The sequence below is a fragment of the Anas platyrhynchos genome, chromosome 7 (genome assembly GCF_047663525.1).
Source record: "Anas platyrhynchos isolate ZD024472 breed Pekin duck chromosome 7, IASCAAS_PekinDuck_T2T, whole genome shotgun sequence".
Lineage (NCBI taxonomy): Eukaryota > Metazoa > Chordata > Aves > Anseriformes > Anatidae > Anas > Anas platyrhynchos.
In genome coordinates this window covers 26549202-26571352 of record NC_092593.1, presented here as the reverse complement: position 1 = coordinate 26571352, position 22151 = coordinate 26549202, and positions in this window count along the sequence as shown.

Genomic DNA, 22151 nt, shown 5'->3' with positions numbered 1-22151 from the left:
AAGGGAAAAAATTACTACAGGTCAGCTTCCCTGTGGTAATCATCCCCATTCAGGCTCTTACCTGCAGCTATCTGCAATAATGGTGAGGTGATTTATTAGGGGAGCCTGGCTTCCAGGGAAAGAGGGATAAACACACGCTTGCAGAGAGGGGACAAACAGCTCCTGCAGAGCAGCTGGTACAGGGGAATCTAGTTTTCCGGGTACCTTGTCTGTTTGTCTTCCTTTCTGCTGGGGTTTCTTTCCCAGATGGAAGACTAGCATCAGATTTTTTTTTCCCAAATAATGCTTATACATGTAGGTCTCAATCAAATTACTCCTTAACCTTTTGGATAAGCAGGGAAAGGCCTGAAACAGCTTTTTAAGTCTCTCATTGAGAAGCAGAATTGGCAGGGCTGCAAATACTTTTTCCAGTTGTTTTTGTACTGCTATTCCATTTTTTTTGCATCTTTTCTGGATGTTTGAGAATGAGCATGGACACAGAGTCCAGCAGATCTCTCAGAAATCCTGTATCAAGAAGTGATGTGATTCCCTCCCAAGCCCTACTAATCCCTTTGCTTACTTGCCCAAGGATTGCATCAGCCCTCGTAGCCCCAGCTTCACAGTAGTTCACATTCGTTCATCCACCCAAAATAGCCCCTACCTCCTTTCCAGACTTTCTGCTTTCTAGTATTTGGTCCCAAACTGCAAATATAACCTGCAGTCTTGGTTTGTGTATACATGACCTTCCCAGCAGCTATATCTATGCGCCAGCTTTCTAAAAGAATCCAGTTTATGAAGTAACCCAGATCTTGCCGTAGGAGTGCTCTGTCCATATTAGCATCACTTATCATGCCCGAGTTGTTTATTTAATCTGCGCAGTTCACCAGCCATGCCACCTTCTTCCACCTCAGTTGTGACTCCTTTTGCATTTGCCTCCAAGCCTTCAACCTTGCCTCTTCCTCTGCTCTTAAATCTCCAGCCTTCTAACCCACACCTCTGAAAACACAACTTCCAGAAAGCACCCAGCCTGCCTCCTGAGCAGCACAAACAAATCACACCGTTGAAGAGTCCCCTTTAAAAAAGAAGTTCCAGACATTATAGCTTAAGGGAAACACACGGAAAACTGTCCCAGTCAGCCACAATATATCCCAGAGTACTGCATCCTCTCTCCAGTGCCGGGTTATTTATTCCATAAACTGTTTGGGTTGAGTCCCTGTCTTGCAGAGCATCTTGCACACAGTTAATTCTATCAGCGCATTATTATAAATCAAACAGCTTGCACATGCACTAAGTGGCTTGTAAACACACGCATGCAAACAGCTATGAATCAATCTACTTGCTTCTTTTTGATGTACTGTAATCAATCCATAAACCAATTGTGGGAAGGATTGTGTTTTGTTCTTATGAAATGGAAATTTCTTCAAGTGCAAGTGGTTGCATATCAAATGCTTCTCCAAAAATTAAGCTTTTAATTTAATCAACATGAGTTTTTAAAAATCTTTCTCCCTCACAGCTGCCAGCTAGAAACAGATTATACTTTAGACAGATTTTACTTTACTTAAAAAAAAAAAAAAGGAAAAAAAGAAAAAAAGAAAAAAAGGAAAGCTACCTTGTCTTCCCTTTAAATGCTTGATTGCCATTCATGACACAATTTGCTGTAACTGTCCTGTTTTGCTCCCTTACTGAAATGCTGAAATGCTCCCTGACTGAAATTTGCTTCCTTTTTACATTTCTGGCAACGTCTTTGCTCCCAGCTAATGTTGGTTCTGCTATTTTGCTTCCCCCACATGTTATGATCTTCAGCTGCTATGAATGGAGTTACCTGCTTTACTGACAGCAGCATATCATAACTGATGAGATTCACCGAATGCCTGAGAGGAGGATGTTAACTGGAATCCTACAACTTTACACACCAAGCTGTTATTATTTGTGATCGTGGAGTTTGTGAAGAAGCTACATCTCTTGTGCCACTCTTAAAAAGATGACCTGAAATCTTTAGTCACTGCAATTGTGGAAGGACATTTCTCGTGGGAGGAGGCAGGGAAAAGAGTCACCAAATAGTATTGTACAGGGCTGACACCAAGGAGTAAACAGCTCTGGAAAATCACAGATGGGCAGATTTACTCAGAGCTCCAGCTCAAGACCCACATCTTGTATCACACCCCCAGTGCCTCTCATTTGAGGATCCCTGGGAGTTTAGAAACTGCAGGTGATTTCTAATACTTTGTGTTTGAGGTGTGCATAGCAGAGCACCTGATCAGAACACGCAATCCGTTTTCTAAACTGTAATTAGGTTATCAGAACATATCCATCATTTAGCTTAGTCATTACAGATGACTGGAATCGATCTTTTTTTCCTGTGGAAGTTTTTAACAACCTTGCCCTTTTTCTGTTTCAGAGAAGTTTCAGGTTTTTGGCAGAAATCCAACCCCCCAATATATGCGTTCTGAAATACCTCTATGGCATTTGCAGCTTAAATACCTCCTGTTCCCCTCCTTCCCTGGCCCTTTAGCACCTTGGCTGTATCCCAAGCCTGGCGGTGCTCTGCCACCTTTCTGGCTGCCCCTGCTCTGGGGACGTGGCTCTGCTCCACGCGGGAGCAAGACCCTGCATGGGGCAAGGTAGAGAACAGCAGGTTTGGTGTGGGGCACCACGCTTTCAGAACCCAGCCATTTGGGATTTGTTCATATGCTTCTTTTTGACAAATAACAGGAAATTTCTGGTGAAAGCAGATACCTTTCAGCTTTGTTTGAATGTAATTTTCCTTCATAAAGGCATTTTCAGGGCAGATTCGTGGAGGAGCTCTGGCAGTCATCACATAAAAACGTGATTAATGCTGTTTGAGCATGAGGTCTGCCTTCCCGGGGAAGCCCAGCGATGGAGGTTTACGATGAGGTACATGCAAAGCTGACACATGGGACCCCTGCACACACAGAAAGGGTTTCTGACCCAGCACCTTCCCTGAAATCTTCTCCCTACACATACTGACTGTCCATTCATTGCAGAGAGGTGAAATAGTCATTACATGCTTTTTCCTAGTCCGTGTAAGGAGAAGTTTGAAGCCTCAGCCTGGGCAGAAACCATTAAATCAGAGAAATATTTGGAAGCATTGATCCAGCTGAACGAAACCGCAGCCAGGCTGAGCCTGTGTGCAGCCACTGAAGTTACAAGGGGCACAGCAGCTGGAGGACAGGCAGGGGAAGCCAGAAACTGCTCAGCTGAAGCCTCTCCAGACCATGTTTGACATGTTATTTATCTTCTTCTTTTACAGGTCTCTCTTGCCAAGGAAGTGGGGGAGAGAAGTACAGCTCAGAGAGCTGTTTACTTTCCTGTTGAATGAACAATTTTGAATGAGCAAGATTAGTCTACAAGGATGAAAATGCAATCCTGTCTCACTTAAACAAAAAAAAGAAAAAAAAAAAAAAAGAAAAAAGGGGGGAAGGGGTAAGAAATTAGGTTAGCTCTTCCAGAGACTTTCTACCTCCAGGAGAAGCAGCACAGCTTAATCTCAGCTGGGCCTCCCTCCCTCTCATGAGGGGCCTTCTGCCAGCCCCCAGCCAAGAGCCCCCAGGCCTGAGGAGCCCTTCAGGAGTGCCACGCATGGACGTCTGCGGGGCTGCAGCATCCACAGGCAACCCCCAGCCCCTGGGCGCTTTTCCTATCAGTTGGATGTCCGCCCTGCCCTGTGCCACCATCTGCCATGTGTTACTGGGCTGTGGGATATGGCCAGCCCAGCTCCTGGCCTCCCTGCCCTGAGTCCTTTCCCTGGCAGGGCTGCGGTGCACAAGGCCAAATCCACCCCGCAGTCCCCTCACCCTGTGCTTTGGGAGAAGCCAGTGGGAACACCATGAGTGTGACCTACACCAGGACACCAAAAGGTGTCCAGAAAGTGCACACTGCACTGGATATTGCAATAGCCAACAATAATCCACGCTGGTATTTTGCAGCCAGATGTGCCAGGTTGTTGTTTCCCCAAACACCTAGGTTAAAAGGTTCGGCTCTGTGGTAACTGGGCTCCCAGACCCCTGGGGAAGCAGCCAGGCCTCCCAGAACATCACAGCTCCTCAGAGCAGCTGTTCTGCCCAGCAACACATTTTGGATTTGGTTTTATTCTGCTGAGAAAATGCTTGTGAAGTTCAGTGCAGGCAACGTGCGGCTCCTGGGCGTATGCTAGAAGGTGATGTGCTTGCTTCCTTGTCCCCAGAGCAATCCCAGGGCAAACTTCCCAGCTACAAGGGCCCTAGATTCATTACAGGTTTGGGTTAAACCAATTCAGTACTTTCTGTTGCTACAAGGGCAGCTTCCAGCCAGCTCCCAACCTAACTGCTCACAATGACTGAAGAAAAAAAAGCCTCATATTTACAGGGCGCGCTGCAAGTAGAAGAATGGCGTTACATAAAGCATTTTTGCTCCTTCAGAAATGAATAATGAGCAAGATGAGCTGCCCAACAGAAAGAATTGTCCTTGATTCAGTGGATTAATTTGCTCGATAGCATGAAATAACACAATTTAAGGGAAATTAAAATTAATATAAAACATTTGTCTTCAGACACGCTTAAACAATAACATGGAAGAGTATGACGGTCAGTAGGGTGTACAGAGCTGTTTAGACCATAACGCTGCAGCCATCTTAAAAATGCCAAATACCATTTACATAATTTGCCTTATGACAACACAGTTGCGATACTGCTAGTGGGTAGCTACACGACCTTGTTATAGAAAAGCAGACTGACAACCATACCTGCTTCTGCTTCCTATTTTACCTAGCCTATCGGTAGCGTTTGCTTTAGAGCAGCACCCAGGAAGACAGATCAGGCTGCCTCACCATTTTCCTTTCTTGTTTGTGCTACACAGACAAGGGCTACAAAGATCGTCCTTGCCTTCAGAGCATTCACAGCCTAAAGACTCTTGCTCTGCCATGAAGTGCTAGACCCAATGGGCAACGTCCACAGAAACCTTTCTTTTTTTCTCAGTACATTTTTTTTGAAAATCCTGCCACTGCTTTTTCATTGCTGTATTAAGGGAGAACCCCTGTGAATCACAGGTCTCCTCTCCAAGTCACTTTTCTTCGTGCTTTGCACTTGCTCTACCACTTGGTCAGCGGATGGCACTCTCTACCTCGCTGGTGCACACACACAGTGTGGTGGAAATAAAGTTCCGGGGCCTCCAGTGACGTGCCAGTTCACATTCCCATGCCTGGGTAGGTGATCTGAATCCACAACCAGCCCCGGCAGCAATGGGTGGCAGATTGCCTTGAGCACAGCTTACCATGGCACACGGTGCTGCTAGCACTGTAAGCTGCTATTCAGCCGCCGCGGGCATGGCAGCATTGCCAGCACGGCCTCCTCCTGCCGAGATTAAGTCAGAGATAAATCACCATGGGTGGGCTTGAATACACTGACTACGTTTGTAAAGTCCTGCTGCCTAGCAAGCGGTTGTCCCTAGGCACAGCACCAGCAGGATTTATGGATGGATGGCCATGCTCCCCATAAATATTACTGTGCACAGCAAAGTGGGTAAATGTTAGAAATAATAATAAAGAAATCTATATGAAAGCATGACTCAACCTAATCACGTTCCTGATGCTTGGGACTCAGCATCTCAGAGAAACGGCTCTGTGATGGCTCACAGAGTGAGGAGAAAATATACTGCCTTCCTCCTAGCCACGGCCCTACTCAGCGCTTCAGCAGCAGGCGAGCTCCCAGCCAGGCACTGCACCAAGGGCTGGGTTCAAGAGGGATTTACACCGTGCCCAGAGGAGCTGAACGAAGAAGCTCCACTCCTATAGGAAACCCGCCCCCAGCTCCATCCTCCTAAGGCAGGGAGGCAGCAGAGGGTTAAGAACAAGTGACCTACGGCTGCTACTGGCTGTGCTTTGCTCTCACAGACAGGGAAACGCAGTCAGCAAAGAGATTTTTAAACTTCATTTTCTCTGTCTACAGGTGCCTGTCTTCCAGTATTAGTCTAGGGAACTGCACACCAATTACCTCATATATTCACTGAAAGTGCAGTACAATACAACTTATTGTTATATAGTGTCCTTGATAGAAAGCCCCATGAAATGCTTGACAGTACTATTGGGTCCATAAAAGTGTGCGTGGTCATGAATACATGTGAGGGTTCAGTCCCTGCTCTTGATTCCTGTTCTCTGCTGGAAACCACTCTGTTACAATTCTCTCAATTTCAACACGGAGAGGAGGTGGAGGAAGGGAATATCACAGCTCTGTGTCACTGTCTGCAAATGCACGAGGACACGGAAGGGCCATCCTGCCAGACGTGAGACAAATGGCCCAAGGGACACGTAGAGACACGCAAATAGAGAGGCACGCACGCTGACCCGCTGCTGGCACCGTGACCAGCCCGACCCTGGGCACCACCAGGGCTCTTAAGGAGAGGTGTCGTACCCCCATCGCTGAAGCAGACAGGACAGGATTCCTCCTGGCAGCGCTTCGGCTCAGCCACATGTACGGTCCAAGCAGCTTAATCTAATCTCTGCAGCGCTCGGCAAATGAAGAGCCTAATGCCATATCATGCATCACCTGTCTTCTCCAGCACTGGGCCCCCAGAAAAAAAAAATAATAAAATGTTCGCTTTCCAAAGTTCAAATTCTTTGTAACCATTTGACTAAGCCCATTTCTAAAAAACACAGGAAAATGTCAGTGTTGTGCTTCTATCACGAAGCAGCTGAGGCTGGATTCACACAGCCAACTGTGAGGCTGAAGACAAACTTAGCTGCCTGATGCGGCATCTATGCTGAAAAAACCTGTGAGAGATTCAGTCTGCCAGACGCCCTGGGCTGCTGTTTAGGGGATCTGTGTACAGTCAGCGGAAAGGGACAGGCATGAGGACAAACAGGCCGTCGGAGGATCCCGAGGTGCCTGGAGGACGGCTCCCTAGCACAGATGGAGCAGTCCCTGTGGACTCCTCAGTGCTGGGTCCACCTGTGGCAGGTAGGAGTCAGCACAAGGCAGGGGGACGTGTTGTCTTCCTACCCAGACACCGGCTCCCCTACCTCAACCCAGCCACGAGGTTCAGAGGGACCCAGCAGGTGACACTTGGCACCTTCTGTGGGGCAGCTTCCACCCTGGGTCCTTCAGAAGCCATTGAAGGCCCAAGGAAGAAAGCCAGCCATGTGCTGCCTGCTCAGACGCAAGGATTTTCCTTAGGTTTGTAGGAACATTTTGCAGAAATGAGATAGGAGAATATTGTAGAAAAAGTACCCAAGACTTTGATTTCTTCTTAATTGGCTGCACTCCCTTACGACCCTTGAATTTTCTTTGCAATAACCAAGGAAAGTATTAAAAAATCCCATACTTAATTAGGCCTGAGTTTCATCACAGTCCCATAGATTTTTTTTATTTTTTTTATTTTTAAAAAGGAAACGAAAACCTCAGTAATTTGCCCATGACTAAACTTTACATATTTTCATCCAGACAAATAGACAGTCATCTCCTGAACGTTTTAACAAGCCGATGCTAATGAACTACAACTGACAAATGTAAAGAAGAATGATCCCCTGCCATTTAAAAGGAAACTCCACTTCTCTTTGCTACGTGGTGCACTCCATAGTGCTGGGAGCCCTGCTGGTAGATGTCCAGACAGAGGATCTTATAAAACCTGAGCCCTGCAAAGAGTTTGTTGGGCTTTGGTGACTGGGCGGTGGAGAAGGGAGGGGCTCACTGAAACCACAGTTGAAGTTTGATGAGTTAGCAATGAAACTACATGGTGAAAAACATGGGGTGAAAATATTTTCAGGCTGACATTAGGTATGAAACATTGGTGAACTGAAGACTGGAAGAAATTTTGCTTTGGGTTGAAACAGTTTGGATTTGAGCAGTTTTGCTGAGCTATACGCAGTGTAAACAAGATCAAAATAAAATGGAAATCCAAAAATAAAAACGTCATGCTGAAGACAAAATCAAAGTGTTTCACTAGGAAAAACAGACCTAACTGAGACGATTTGAGATTCAGGGATATTTTGTTGAACACAGCTGGGAAAATGAAGATTTATTTGGAAATTATCTTGCTTCCATGAAATCAGATCACGTAATGCTTACCCAGGGCCATATGCAGACCTGTGTAACTCCAGTCTAGGGCTGATTATCTCTGCAGCTGAGGGCAGACACGGCGTATCAGCCCCACTTCTGAACATCTCCAGCCCGGTGCTGCCCAGGCCCCACACAGGGGTCTGCTGGGTGATGGAGCCCCCTCGCTTGTCTCTGTGGCTGCTGAGACTGGGCTCAGCAATTCTCAGCTGACCCCCCCCCCACACACACACATTTCCACATGTACAAAGCAAGGTTAGGCTCTAATACCTACACAATGCCCTTTAATTTCCCTGGCCTGGTGCTGACAATTGGAAAATGAATATTACACAGGCAGCAGAGAGTGGCTGCAGTGGTTGGGTGTAATCAGCATCCCTGGGCATGTCCAAGTGAGTCTCATCTTATTTTAATTCCGGTAATATTTCTGTTTTCAGCCAGCTCATTACAGGCACCTATTCAAAGCCTGGAGAATACATCTAAATTGAAAGCAGAAAAAGAAAAAAAGAAAAAAAAAGCATAATGTGCTGCCTTTTCACCTCCCCCTGCTTCTTCCCCTACCAAATTAACAGCAAGGACCTTTGGAGGCACCTCACGTAGGCATCCTTGTTATCAGAACTGTCCTGCAGGTGCGGATCGGGCCCTGAGGCTCACAGGGAGGTGCCCCCGGTGCTGGGTCTCTGGCTGGCAGGGCTCCTGGGCGCTGGGAGCAGCACAGCAGCCTGCTGCTCGGTGTGCCTGGCAGCCCCGATCTGCTGCACGCAGCCACGGGAAGCCTTGGAGAGCAGAGTATGGGCACAGAACAGAGGGCTCCTCCACCCCTCCAGTTCTTGTTTGTATCTGCTTGCCCCCTTGTTTATTGTCTGCTGAGGTTCAAAATGCATCTCAAAATGTCGGGGAGCAGGAAAAGAAAAGGAAGGAGAGAGAATTACAGCCTGCCTGTCTCTATTTTATAATGCATTTATGTGGGAATAGGGGAGGGAACCTGGGGCGTCACTTCTTATCTGGTTTGAAATACTTTTTTTTTTTTTTTTTCCATAAACAGAAAGGCTTCGGGAGGAGAATGCTAAGCAGAACGGAGAAGTGACACACCATTTATCCAGGTTTTGTTAAGTAATGAGCTCGATTCCTCAGTGATCAATCTCTCCCCTTCAATTAACAGCAATAAATTCCTCATAAAATATTCTAAACAGTGCTGGACTTTCTTCTTGCTTTACATTATTTATGCAGCATGTTTGTTATTCTTGTCCTTAAAGCAACTTTATATATTATGTCTTGTTTCTCAGCCAGAAAAACAACTTGCCACTGCAGAATGATCTCAGCAGTATGTTATCTCTGCCCGTCTGATCCCTGCCTTGTAATGCACACACACACTGCCCCTTAGAGGTGACATCCCGTCATGGCCACAGGGAAAAATCACAGCTACGGAGATATGTTTTGATTGCAATGTGTTTGTGCAATTTTAACCAGCTGGCTGGCTTACCAGAAAGAGAGGCTGATATTTTTTTATTTAGAACAAATGTCCATATTTTGATCTCAGACAAGCAGTGCAAATCTGGGCTAAATCCTTCGATTTCAGTACTGATTTTTGCTTTTTTTTTTTTTTTTTTTTAATTTTAATTTTAATTTTTTAAATCCAACATCAGACTCCTGACCCCTACTCCTTTTCCTGAAAGCTCTGGCATTTAAAGATACAGAATTGCTGCTGCGACCACCGTGCCCTTCCAGATGCTGCCAGGTACGGCCACACTCGCATTGCAAGAAAGCCCCCGGTGCCTGCAGGCGTGCTGCCATCCACCCTAACAAACAAGTATGGAAACGATGAGAAAGGAAACAGCAGGCTAAGCCTATTACTTCATCAATTTCTACAGCAACCACCAACCCTCTTACTGCTCTCCGTTCCTCTGCTCACTGGGGATGCTGCCTCAGCAAGGCAATGGGCATCCTCTTGGAAAGCAAGACGGTGACAGCCCGGCCCACCGCGGCCACCCCAAGGGATGCTCTTTCATGTCAAGTGCTCTCTGTCTCCTGCCCTGATGGAATAATAAAGGAAGCCTGTCTCCTTCTTTCATCAGCAGCTGCCTCTGCCCTCCCGAGCCAGGCAGGGTAGCAGAGACAGAGGGAGGTAAATGCTTTCTTGTGTCCATCTGTCTGATCTGACAGTAATACCTCTAGCTAGGATCCTACATTAAACAAACTGATGTGCATGTATCCCCTCTGCAGAGCTGGAGGTGGGGAATGAGCAGTAAGCTGTGTGGGACACAAAGCCATCAAGTAAGCATGCTGGTAAATGAGACATTTAATTAAAAATGAGCAGAGCTAGGAGCCTTGAGGAACTTGTGGGCTGGCAAAGAAATGTGAGCTGCTCCCCCAGCAAAAGCTAGCACATGATCAAGCCAAGGGACAGATTAAGATGAGAAATTTCAGCCTGCCCTTTCCCTTCCCAGCCAGGAGAAAGCAGGCATGCAGCAGAGGGCTGGGACCACTCTTTATGGCAAAGAAAATATTCCACAAACATGACTTGGCCCTTTCCACCATTTGTCCCCTTTGTAATGCTCTTAATGGATCCAAGTGGCAGCATCAATGCTTGTGTGGTTTATCACTTATCCGAGCAAACTGCTTGGCCTCTGAGGCAGCAGACTGTCCTCCTCCAGGAGTGAGATGACCACTTCTCTGGGCTGGGGACCTCACACAGAGCTGTGGACCAAAATGGGGAGAAACTCCGGGCCAAACAGTCATCCACCATAAAGCAGGGATCCAAGAGCCGGTGAGAAAACATCAGTTTGGCCCTGCTATGGCAGGAGTGAGGACAGTTCTGCTGAGAGACAGGGGAGACGAGGAGCCAGCCAGGCACAGAGAAGACCCAGCCCACCCTCCACAGAGGAAGCCAGGAGGAGGGTGCAGGGAGGGGGGACACAGCGTCTGTCCTCCTACAGCTGCAGGGGGCAAAGCACAGCCCCGGCAGGGTGGGAGACAGGCCCTTTGGTGGTGCAAGTAAACATCCTTGCTCCAGGAATTCAGATGATGGCCCTTTTGCAAACCATTACAGAACTGCTCTGCCTGGCTTCATGGGAGGAAGCTGGACTCATTACCTCCCATCCGATGTTCCCTTTCATCTGCGGCCAGGGTCACCCTGCAAGGGGAACACCCAGCCATACACCAGCAAAACAGGAGGGGGGGGTGTTTGTACGGGAAGAGTTATAAAAATGCTACTTTTCCTTGGGGAGAAACTTGCTACATGACATTTTAATGAGCAATTAGGTTCCGGGAGACTGTCACTCATGACGAAATGAACCCCAGCAGTGCTAGAGATAGAGGTCAGCAGAGGAAGCCAACCCATGAGGGCTGCCCTTCCCTCGAGGGGTGGCCGTGTCCCTCAGGCCTGCAGCTGGGCCAAATGGCAGCCTGGCCTGGCTGAGGGTGAGATTTACTGAGGGGTAAACCTTGTCTGCACACACACACGGAGGCTCCTGATAGAGATGTGCAAACTGTTGCCATACAAACACCCGACAGATTTCCACACCAGCCTTGAGCAGTCCTCCATGAGGCCTGGCCAGAGGCAGGAACACCCCTGAGGCTGCTTTTTCCTCAGGCCAAGCAGATGCCATCTGCATGGATGTGACTGCAGGGACGGAAGGAACCCAGTCACTGATCCACGCCCCTGCTTGCACAGGCAACACCACCGCGTGGATCCCTGCACTAAGCACACGAGCCATGTTACGATGACAGAACTGCTTCCCAGCACACCCTGTAAGGATGCAGATGTACCAACACACCAGCGACCATCCAAACTCTCCCCACGACAATAGCAGCTGCAAAATTTTCATTGTGGCTTGCGAAGGAGTGACTGGATGCAAACAACCCTCAAAGCTCTCTGTGAGGCTGTGCTGGCCACACCCTGCTCCCTGGCCTTCCTCCTCCTCCTCCTCCTGGGGAGAACAATGGGGCTTTGTCAGCACCAGGAGGAATGAGCACTAGCCAAGCACAATAGCCTTTTTTATCCCAGCTTCAAGGCATTTGTGGTTGGAAAAAGAAATGCATTCATCTTGTACGAGCGAGGAATATCTGTTAGAATTGGGCTTTGCCCAGAATTCTGTATGTGACCTCCAGGGAATAGATCTGAGCATGGATCACAGTCAAAACATTTTAGCTTAATCCTCTCTCTTAGCTTCAGCTAATTCTGAGAGCCCGCGCTCGTGGCTTTACCTACATTTTAATTGCAGTGGTGATTTAACATCTTCCATCTTGAAAGTCCTCCCTAAGTTGGGGAACCTCTCCATGCCACCGGGAAGACAGGTGGAAGCACAAGCTTGCTTACTTCTTGTGAACCAACTCACCTTTAATCCTGGAGGTCCATTCAGCCAGGAAAGAGTTAACACCTGCACCTTTCAGTGAACAAATTGGTTCATCCAGGAAAAAAAAAAAAATCCCAGAAAATTGGATGTTGGTAGATTATCCTTCTCCAGATCCATGGATTAGTGTGCTTGCAGAGGGCATCCAAGTGGAAAAGAATGTAATATCACTGTACGTGCGGGGAGAGCCTTCACCTCCACTCCAGCTCAATTACACATCTCTCTTATCACAGCTATCACATGATGCCTATCCTTATGCCTTTCTCCACTTAAGCCTATTACTGCATTTCTATTAAATACTGGGAAGCCTTTTGAAATCATGAAGTTTCTTGCCACAACGGATCATATGCCAGCTAAATCATTTTGTTTCCCCAGTTCTCCCCACTTTCTGCTCCCACATTGCTTCATTATTTGAGTATTTCCCTTTTAAGTGCAAGACATCGTGACATCCCTCCCCTCAATTTCTCCTCAGCACACCCACACAGGAGCTTCCACTTACAGCTCAAGTCCAAACCCTGATTCTCTTATGCCAGCCTAGAGCAAGAGACAAAGGCTGAAATACCAGAGGAGCCAACGAAATGCCTCTGGACACTGTAGGCTATGGGAAAGCTTGAAGTGCACGGAGATGCCAGGAGGCAGCAGAGCTGATGCCAGCTGTGCCCTGAACGCCCGACGCTTTCCTGCAGAAGACCTGGTGCAACCAGAGACATGGTGGCTGAACACCAGCAGCTGCAGTGCCAGCTCTTTAAGCTGTAACAAGTAACGTGGCAGTGTGATATTTCTTCTCAGGGCCCCGGCCTCGAGATGCAGTGACTTGGCTGACATTCTCCGCTTGCACTTTCTGCTGCAGGCTTTTTTGTTCGTTTGTTTGTTTGTTTGCTTGCTTGCTTGCTTGCCTTTTTTCCCAATTTATCCTTCACACTTACGGAACAAAGCTTGAAAACAAGAACTGGTATCTAGTTTGAAAACCAGAGGCTGATTAGGAGAAGTATCTCCATCAGGTCGAGGGAGGTGATCCTTCCTCTCTGCTCAGCACTGGTGAACTGAGTGCTGTGCCCAGGCAGGGGCTGCCCCATACCAGACAGACGTGGGCACACTGGAGCAAGCTCAGCAAAGGGACACAAATTGGGTAAAGGGACTGGAGCGTCTGCCCCATGAGAAGAGGCTCAGAGAGCTGGGGTTATTTAGCCTGGAGAAGAAAAGACTTTGGGGTTCTCAGGGTGTCTAAATTCCCGAGGCTGTGGGGAGAAAGAAGACAGAGCCAGACTCTTGTGGTCAGTGGCGCTCAGTGACAGGACAGGAAGCAATGGGCACAAACTGAAACTCAAGAAATTTCATTTAAATATAAGATTTTATTCTAGTTTTACTGTGACCATGACTGAGTGCAGGCACAGAGTACCCAAAGAGGCTGTGGAGATATTCAGAAACCAGCCAGACACGGCCCTGAGGGACCTGCTCCAGCCATCCCTGCTTTGAGCGGGGTGGGACTGGGCATCTCCAGAGCTGCCTGCTGACCTCACCTGTTGCTGGGATGCTGTGGTTCTGTAATTAATTTCTAGTTTTATAGCCATTTAAATTCAGGGGAGGAGCTGACCCATTCTTTTTCAGGACCTACGTCAGCAATGTTATGTTTTCCTTGAGCTCCAAGCCTCCCATTAAGTCAGCCCGATCTCCGAGACGCACACCACCCAGCCTGTTGGACAGCCACTTACACGGCTTCTCGTGCCACACGGGTGAGACCTGAGCATCACTTTAACCAAGCAGCCGAAGCTGCAACATTGCAATATGAAGTGCATGGGCAGTTTCCAGTGTGTATCTTGTATATTTGCTCAGCCACACATGAAAATGATCCTAGAGGTACAAAAAAATGAAGACCTGGAGTTCTACACGTGCATTTGTTCAAAGTTTGTTTCAGAGATTTGTAGGGGTATTTTCATCACGCTAATTGAGTTTTAAAGGTTTTACATTTCATTATCTTTTGAAAGTCTGATAAGAGTAATCAGTGACTGCATTTATTCTCCTTCATTCTTTTACCTGTTTGCTGCCAACAGAGATTTAAAAAAAAAAAAAAAAAAAAAAAAACAAACAAACAAACAAAAAAAAAAACACAAAACAAAACAAAACAAAATGCTTTCTTAGCATGAAACAAGAAGTAAAAAGCAGGAATAAGTAAAATAGAAGTATTGCAAAATGAATAAATAATAAATAAAATCCAGATTTTCCTCTTTCTTTTGACTAAAGCTGACAATCTCACATCACAGGTAGAATCTCTTCAAGAGAGAAACTGGTAAGTAAGGGCTTTGAGATGTTTAGGTTCCTAGTCTAATCCTGAGAGCTCTATATTGAAGAATCATGATGATTTTGTGCAACTTATGAATAATTGAGGAATTTCATCTGGCTTTTGATTTGAAAGAGAGGGAATACTTTTCATTACACAAATATATGAACCTACAAAATCACAAGTGTCTCCTGATTTGGAGTAGCTCTGCCTTCTGTGTACCTATTCTAAAATACTGCAAAGGGGTCTGGTTTCAGAGGGGAACTGATGAAAATTAGTCCTCTGAAAAACTGTCTCTGTGTGATGCAGCCCAAGTGCAAGGATCAGACTGATTCATCAGGTGAATACTCTCTGCAATACAACAAGCATTTGCCAGGGGGATCGTCCCTTAAATTCTTTATCCACTGAATTATTGCAGAAGAATATTTCTCCCTCCAGCCACATGCCGAGTAATAATTTGTTCACAGGCTTGAAACTAGGTTTGGAAAAAATATTCTAAAAAAAAAGGGTAAGAACGGAAAGTATTTTGGTTCTTAGAAGTTCAATATTGAGTGGACAGCTGTGGTTATTATTCTGCTCCTACCAGTTAACTATTGCTAAACACTAGAACTGATTAAGAAAAATATAAGGGCTCTTGGAATTAAAATAAATTCATATTTTCTCTTACTTAATCTACCTTTCTCTTGGCAATCTCAGCCTTTTTTTTTCTGTTTATACTCAATCTCCAGTTTGAGTACCATGATCAAGCTGCTGTGTCCCAAGGACACACTGCAATCTTGCCACAGGCTCTGTAGTTGGCTACCGTGGAATTCAGTGGAGTATCACAAAGAAAATGAGGCCATCATGTAAAAATCAAACAGGTTGTCAAGAAAGCAGTTCAGGTAGGCTGTCCTCCTCAAGTCCCTGTAGCCACTTTTGACCGAAGTCACAAGCTCCTTGGAAAAGAGAGCCATTTCTCAACATCTGCAACGTATCAACTATGCTGTCAGTGCTCAGCAAACAAATAATTAGAATAACAAATGGAATTGTTTCTATATATAATGTTCCACAAAGCTTTCCAAGAGATGCCATCTGGTCTGTAAGGTAGAAAGCTGGAGCCTGGAAAAAATTCCACGTATGCTTAATTTTACACCCTCAAACAGCCCCAAGGACTGTTCAAGTGCATAAAATTGAGCAGATATGTAAATATTTGCAGAGCTACAGCTCCATAATTGGTAATTTTGCATCTCCTGTATTTTTCAAGGATGTGGAAGGAAGGTCTCCGGAGGAAGGTGCCTTGAGGGTCAACAGAAATAAGCTGTGGCCAGCTCGTCTCCACTCCTATTCTAGTTCTTGGCTTAATTTGTCAGCCTCCTAAGCCCGCCCAGCTCGCAGTGGAAGGATGGCACATTCCCAGTGCTTTGGCATCTGAGAGACAGCAGAACATATCTCACTCCTGCTTAGAGCTGAAAGTGAAAATAGAGTGCGAGGAATCCAAAAGGAAGTTGTTGAATGCATGGCAGATGTTGTTACATTTGGCCTAGCAGTACTCCATGTGGCAGTCACACGACTGGTGATCTTAGCCAGAGAGGTTAATCGGGATGGGCACTCCCACCTGAGGGTTTTCTTTCAAACGAGAGTAAAAGAAAAGTTAGAAGTGAACTAATAACAGCAGGTCCAAAAAACCACACACACAAAAACAAAACCAAAAGGAAAACACAAAAAACATCCTACAACAGCAAAACCCACATTAAAAATAAGGCAAAGGGAAGCTCAGAGCTAACAGCATGTCTGTTGGGAGTACAGCACCTCAACAGCCCAGAAGAGACACAAAACCAAGACCGTAACTCCATGGGGAAGTAAGCTGAAAGAGACATCTGAAGACCACCCCATGTATCTCCATCCTACACTCCTGAGCTTTGGCTGGCACCCAAAGTGTCCTACAGACAAACATGGAGTGAGGAAGTGATACATGCTGGCATGAATCATGGATTTCTAGGCCATCATTTACAACAGGAGCTACGCCTGAGCAGAGGAGCATTACTCACATATGATTTATGTGTTTTTTACGTAGCTGTTGGGCTTTAATTATTCACTTGATTATCAATAAAAAATAAGCAGTGAGCAGCACAGAATGTTAACACGCCTGAAAGGGGCATGCAGCCACTTGTGTGAAACAAATGTGGACATGCAGGGAGGCATTCCTGTGCTGTCAGTGCTGGGCATGGGGAGAAATTCACCAGCAGAATTAGTGCATTTCTTTTCTCTTCCTTCTCTGTCTCCTCCCCACCCTTTCACAAACAAAACCTGCCAACCTGTTCATCAGCTCTGTGATGGCAGACAAATGTTTCAGCAAAACATGTGCCAAATATCCATTGATATTGGCTGAAATTCAATATGATGAAATGAATTGATGCTGGCATCCCATTTGGTGCAATGCAATATCTGATCAATAGCAAGTAATTGGACATCACTTTGTGTAGGAGAGAAAGCTAGGGCTGTTACATCACTCTGAGTTATGGATCATATTAATCACTGCCTAACTGTTTCATCAATGTAATTTCTTTTCATCAACATGCCGTGGCATTTAGAATGTTGGACATAAAACCTCTATACTGTATTAACTTGAAATTAAAAGCTGTGCAGCCCAATGAAGTGGAACATCACTACCATGGGTGTGAATAGTGTTCTCAAATCATAGCGCAAAATTATACAATTGGCACCTTTAACAAGCAGAAGGAAGTGACAGGGAAAAAAAAATAAAAATCAAACAGCAAGAACTCATCTGGACTGGGGAGGATATGCACTCATATAAGCCTTACCTACAGTTCCTCCTCCTTAATTGCAATCAATGCAGGACCAGCAGGGAGAGAAATCCATGCTTCTTTTCAGCCCTTGCTAGTTCACAGGTGTTTGCAACTTGTGAAGCTACCGAGGATGTATTAAAAGGGCAGCTCTAGGAAAGAAAAAGGTAGTCTCCTCACCCCCATTTCCTAGCATGGAAATATGTGCATCTCTGTCAGTGGTCATTTGGATTCCTGTTGCTTTCCTTATACGCTTTACATTTTGGCTTTCTTCAAACCTCTCCCTGCTCCAGCAGAAGCACACTTGTGGCGACTGGTAGCATGGCCTCCTATCAGCTGACTCAAAGTCACTTGTCTGCCATGCACACCAGCAGGAGTCCCTGCTCAGCATCTGACAGCTAAGGAAAGCTTTCAGGCACGTCAGCTGGAGAAGCAGTGCCACTGGCACTGCACACAGCCAAGGGAGAGAGATGCTGCCCTCTGAAGCTGTTCTTCTCCCACTGGGTCATATTGGGCAACCCATGCATGGAAAAACTGAGATCAAGGGACTTCAGAGAGAGCCAGTTAGATTGGGGTTTGAGGTCAGAAAAAGCAACTTGATGGCACTGAGTTCACCAAAAAACTTTTGGTGGGGTGCACTTTACACACCTACTTAGGCAACTGTCCACTGACTGCAGAGTCAGGCACTCCACTGCTGAACCTCCCACCACACTGCTGTGTTCAGTAAGGTCATGGCAGGAAATTAAATGAGGCCTGCACTCCTCTGCATAGACGTTTAGCCAGGCAAATATCAGCTCCGTGGCGGGGCAAGGCCTAGGCACATGCATCCTCCTACACTGTGGGAAATACACTGGGAAAAGCAAGCAAAGGGGTATTTAAGCCAAATCCACATCACTCAGGGAGTAGGTGCGTGTAAGAGGCTGAAGGACCCCATCCAAGCCCTCAGATCAAGTTGGCAGAGAACAGCCTCGAGTCTCCATTAGTCTTACTGCACAGAAACGGAGCAGGACTGTGTCCCACCTGAGCAGAGAACAAGAAAGCAAGTCAACAGCAGAAAAAAACCTGATGACAGAATCTTATTCTCAGAGCACCTGCATTTCCCACTGATACCAGAGCTGCGGGTGCCTGGCACTTCTTAAAATGTAACCGGCTTATTCATCCTGTCCTAGGTGAGAGCATTTTCTCTGCTCTTTGTTTGGTGTGAAGCCTGTTGGGAAAGACAGAATGAGCAGATAATAATAGTGATGTTTCAACATCTCCAGCTCATGGTTCCTTGCCATATTTGGTGATTGTTTTCTTTAAGCTCTGAACTCTGGGTCTGTGGGAATCTTTAGCTTTCTCTTAAAAAATGCTGTCTGTTCCTTTTGATGGGGTTGGAAAGGCTGAAAACCTGTCATCCAACAGAACTGAAAAATTATAAACCTAAAGAGAAGAACCTTAAGTGTGCATTACTTTTAAACATCCGTGTTTTTAACAGCACCCTCCTGATTTGGGGGAAAATTTTGCTATCAGGTTTTGAGTGCTGAATAAAATTGACCCACACCAAGGCTTGCAGTTTGGATAAAGTCCCAAAAGAAGCATTTGTAAACCACAAAAACCAACAACTTGGATTATGGCAAAATGCCTTTTTTGGATTTTTTTTTTTTTGTACTTCATGCTTCCAACTGGAATTAGAAACACAAAAGAAGTAAACTGAGTTTCAGAGGTGAAGGGGAAGGGGGACAAAAATTTCTTTTATTTCCACCCCACTAAGTAAAATATTTGCACGCATGACAAAACCTCATGTTACGGTGAGTTGAGACATTAATTTCCTCTGCGCTCAGCAGCAGACCTATACAGCGCCGTATAAAACAGGAACTGGCCTCCCATTGAAGTGGCACCAGCAATGTCGAAATTGAGTCTGTTCCTGAGACATTTAAAAACTATTTCAAGATCAGACAGCGCCGGTGCAGACAGGAGCACAGGGCTGTAGGGGGAAACAGCACAGGGGCTTTTTTCACTCTGGTTGCTTGGAAGGTTTAAGCATCAGTGGCAAAATCTTTAAGTCTCCCCTCTCCTCATTTCTGCTGCCGACACTTGCTGTCTGTGCCTTTAATGGTACAAGATAAATATGCAAATGTGAGGCTGTGCATTTTTTTTAAACATATTATGCCATTAAGGCTTACAGCAATCCTGCAGCCACTCTTCAGGGAGTGCTCCTTCGGAGCCAAGTCCATTGCAGTCACTGTCACAGAGCAAATCATCTGTGCACACACGTGCACTTACATACACAGCGCTCTTCTTTTTTCCACTTCCCACTGGTGCCAGGAGCACCAGTAGCTGTCTACTGATTTCTGCTGGTGTATTGTGAAGGGGAACTAAGCATACCATGGGCAAAGTGGGAAGACCCCTCTACAACCCCCACAGAAAGTCAACGGTGATTGCTGTGTAGATCCACCTACCTGGATCAAACTCCCCTTCACCCTCTATCTCTGGTGCCTTATTCTAAAACAAGAGCTATTCAGAGTGCAAGGACTTCTGCTCTTTGTCTGTGGAAAATAACCCCCCTATAACCCTTTTGTCTGTTCATGTCACTCAGATGATCAGCCACATCTTCTGTTCAGTGACAGCTTCACAAAATGCACCTATTTTAGAGTGCTCTGTTGTTTTACTCCTGCATTTTTAAGAAGGACTTATTTTAGCAACTAATTATCCTAACAGCCATAAAGAGATGGGGCCAAAAAATGTAAAGCAGCTTACAGAAGAGAAATGAAGACACTGGATTATTTTAAAAGGAAGGAGCCTACTACTAAATTCATTGATGCTCGTCTATTGGGGTAACCTGCCAGAAAAGGTCAAGATGTAATTAGGACGGGTGTGCTGAGTGTATTGTATCCCTAATGCATGAAAAGCTGTTAGGTCTAAGCTTTCTAGCAGTACCCAAGGCACATTAAAACTCTTTGAGGACCACAGAAGGAAAGTAGATTGTGAAGCCCTACCTATGGGCTGAGGCTTTGATTTTCTGCAGGGGCAGCACACTCTGGACACGCAAAAGAGTACGATGCCTTGAGAGCTCTTTCTCATTTCACAATGGATTTGCCAAGGATCTGGTGGGCAGCTCAACTCCTCATCTATAGATGCAATGGTTATTTCATCCAGCCAAACACTTTAACTTTTAGGAGCAGATGTCGGTATGTCAAAGAGCATTGTGCTGTTTGTGTATTGCTCTCAGTATGAGTACACAAGACGAGGTTTACAGACTGTTTAAAATGGTCTATATGGTATTTATATAGCACTCATCACCTGGGCATTCAAGCTTCCTACAAAAACAGGCATTAAACATCCTTTTTTTTTCCCCCTCTACAACCAACTAAATCATTTTTACAGGCATTTAGAGAGCTCACACACTCCTGTAATTATTGCCACGTTGCCTCTGTCATTCTCTTGGTCATGTTCAGGAGCACAATTCACTTCCTCCGGTATTAATGAGTAATAAATAATTCATACAAAAAATAAAAAAGGTACCTAACAAAAGAGACATGGGCATACTTCATGTGGTGACTGCATTATATCGTCTGTGATGTCGTTTTCTGTGGAAAAGCCCTGGAGAATTTAAGAGAAAATGATAACCTTTCTTTACATTCTGAACATCCTATAGAATAGAATACAATTAACATCTTTGTCAAAGAACATAATCCGGTAGCATGGCTCAAAAAGGTTGCAGAAGACAGCGCTCTGCGTTTCAATTCCAGAATAGAGTAGTATTACACTTCTGTAGACTCTTATTGGTTTCATCCCTCTTAACTTCTGTAGGCCTTTCCCGGGAGGGTTTGCACATGAGATGAGAAGAATGGCAGGAGAAAAAATACTGTAGAGAGACAGGAAAATGTCTGGCCTAAATTTGCTGCCAAAAGCTGTCTTGGGAGGCTTAGACGTAGTGGGACCATTCAGCTCCACGACAAAGGGGTCAGGTGTGCTCAGAAGAGGGTTAATAGGGAGAAAACAGAGAAACAACAGGAGAGTGCCCTGCAGATACACAATTAAACCGCTTTATCTGCCTAATAGCAATAGGTGGAGTACCAAGTCCCTGGCTGCTGCCACAGCCCCCCAGCTGCTGCAGGGCAGTAAATGACTAGACACTTTATCGGGGGAGCTGCCAGACTGCTCTTCATAGCCCGTGACCAGCTCCTTTGCCCAAGGGGTCCAGAGGAAGCATCTGGCCCTTAGATGACAGACAGCATGAATTACTCTGAGCACAGAAGGGTTCAGACATCTTTGTTCAGTTAGCATCTATCCATCCAATGCATATTGAATCATGCTCTATACAAACGAATCGCAGGGTAGCCTACCGTGAACACTCTCCATGCCCACACAAGCCAACCCCTTTCCACTCAATTGCTTTCTTACACCAGTCCTGGTATCAGTGTATCCCCACATAAAAGGGAATTAAAACCTTATTACGAGTTTGGCTGTGGCTGTTCAGCTCCATTGCTGTTTTTCAGAAGAGTGGCAGAAAGAAACTGAGAATGCTTTATTATTGTTGCTCAGTCTCCCTTGCTGGAGGGAGCTGCTCATGATTGAAGCTCTAAGAGGGATCCTGCGCTGGTGGGATGAGGGGCTTTCAGTGCAGTTTAGCAACAATCGGGGAAGCCAAAGGTTGGTTGGTGTTAGAAAATGAATACAGACTACGTTCTGTTAGACAAATATGAAAGGTAAAAACAGTCACCTGAAAAACACC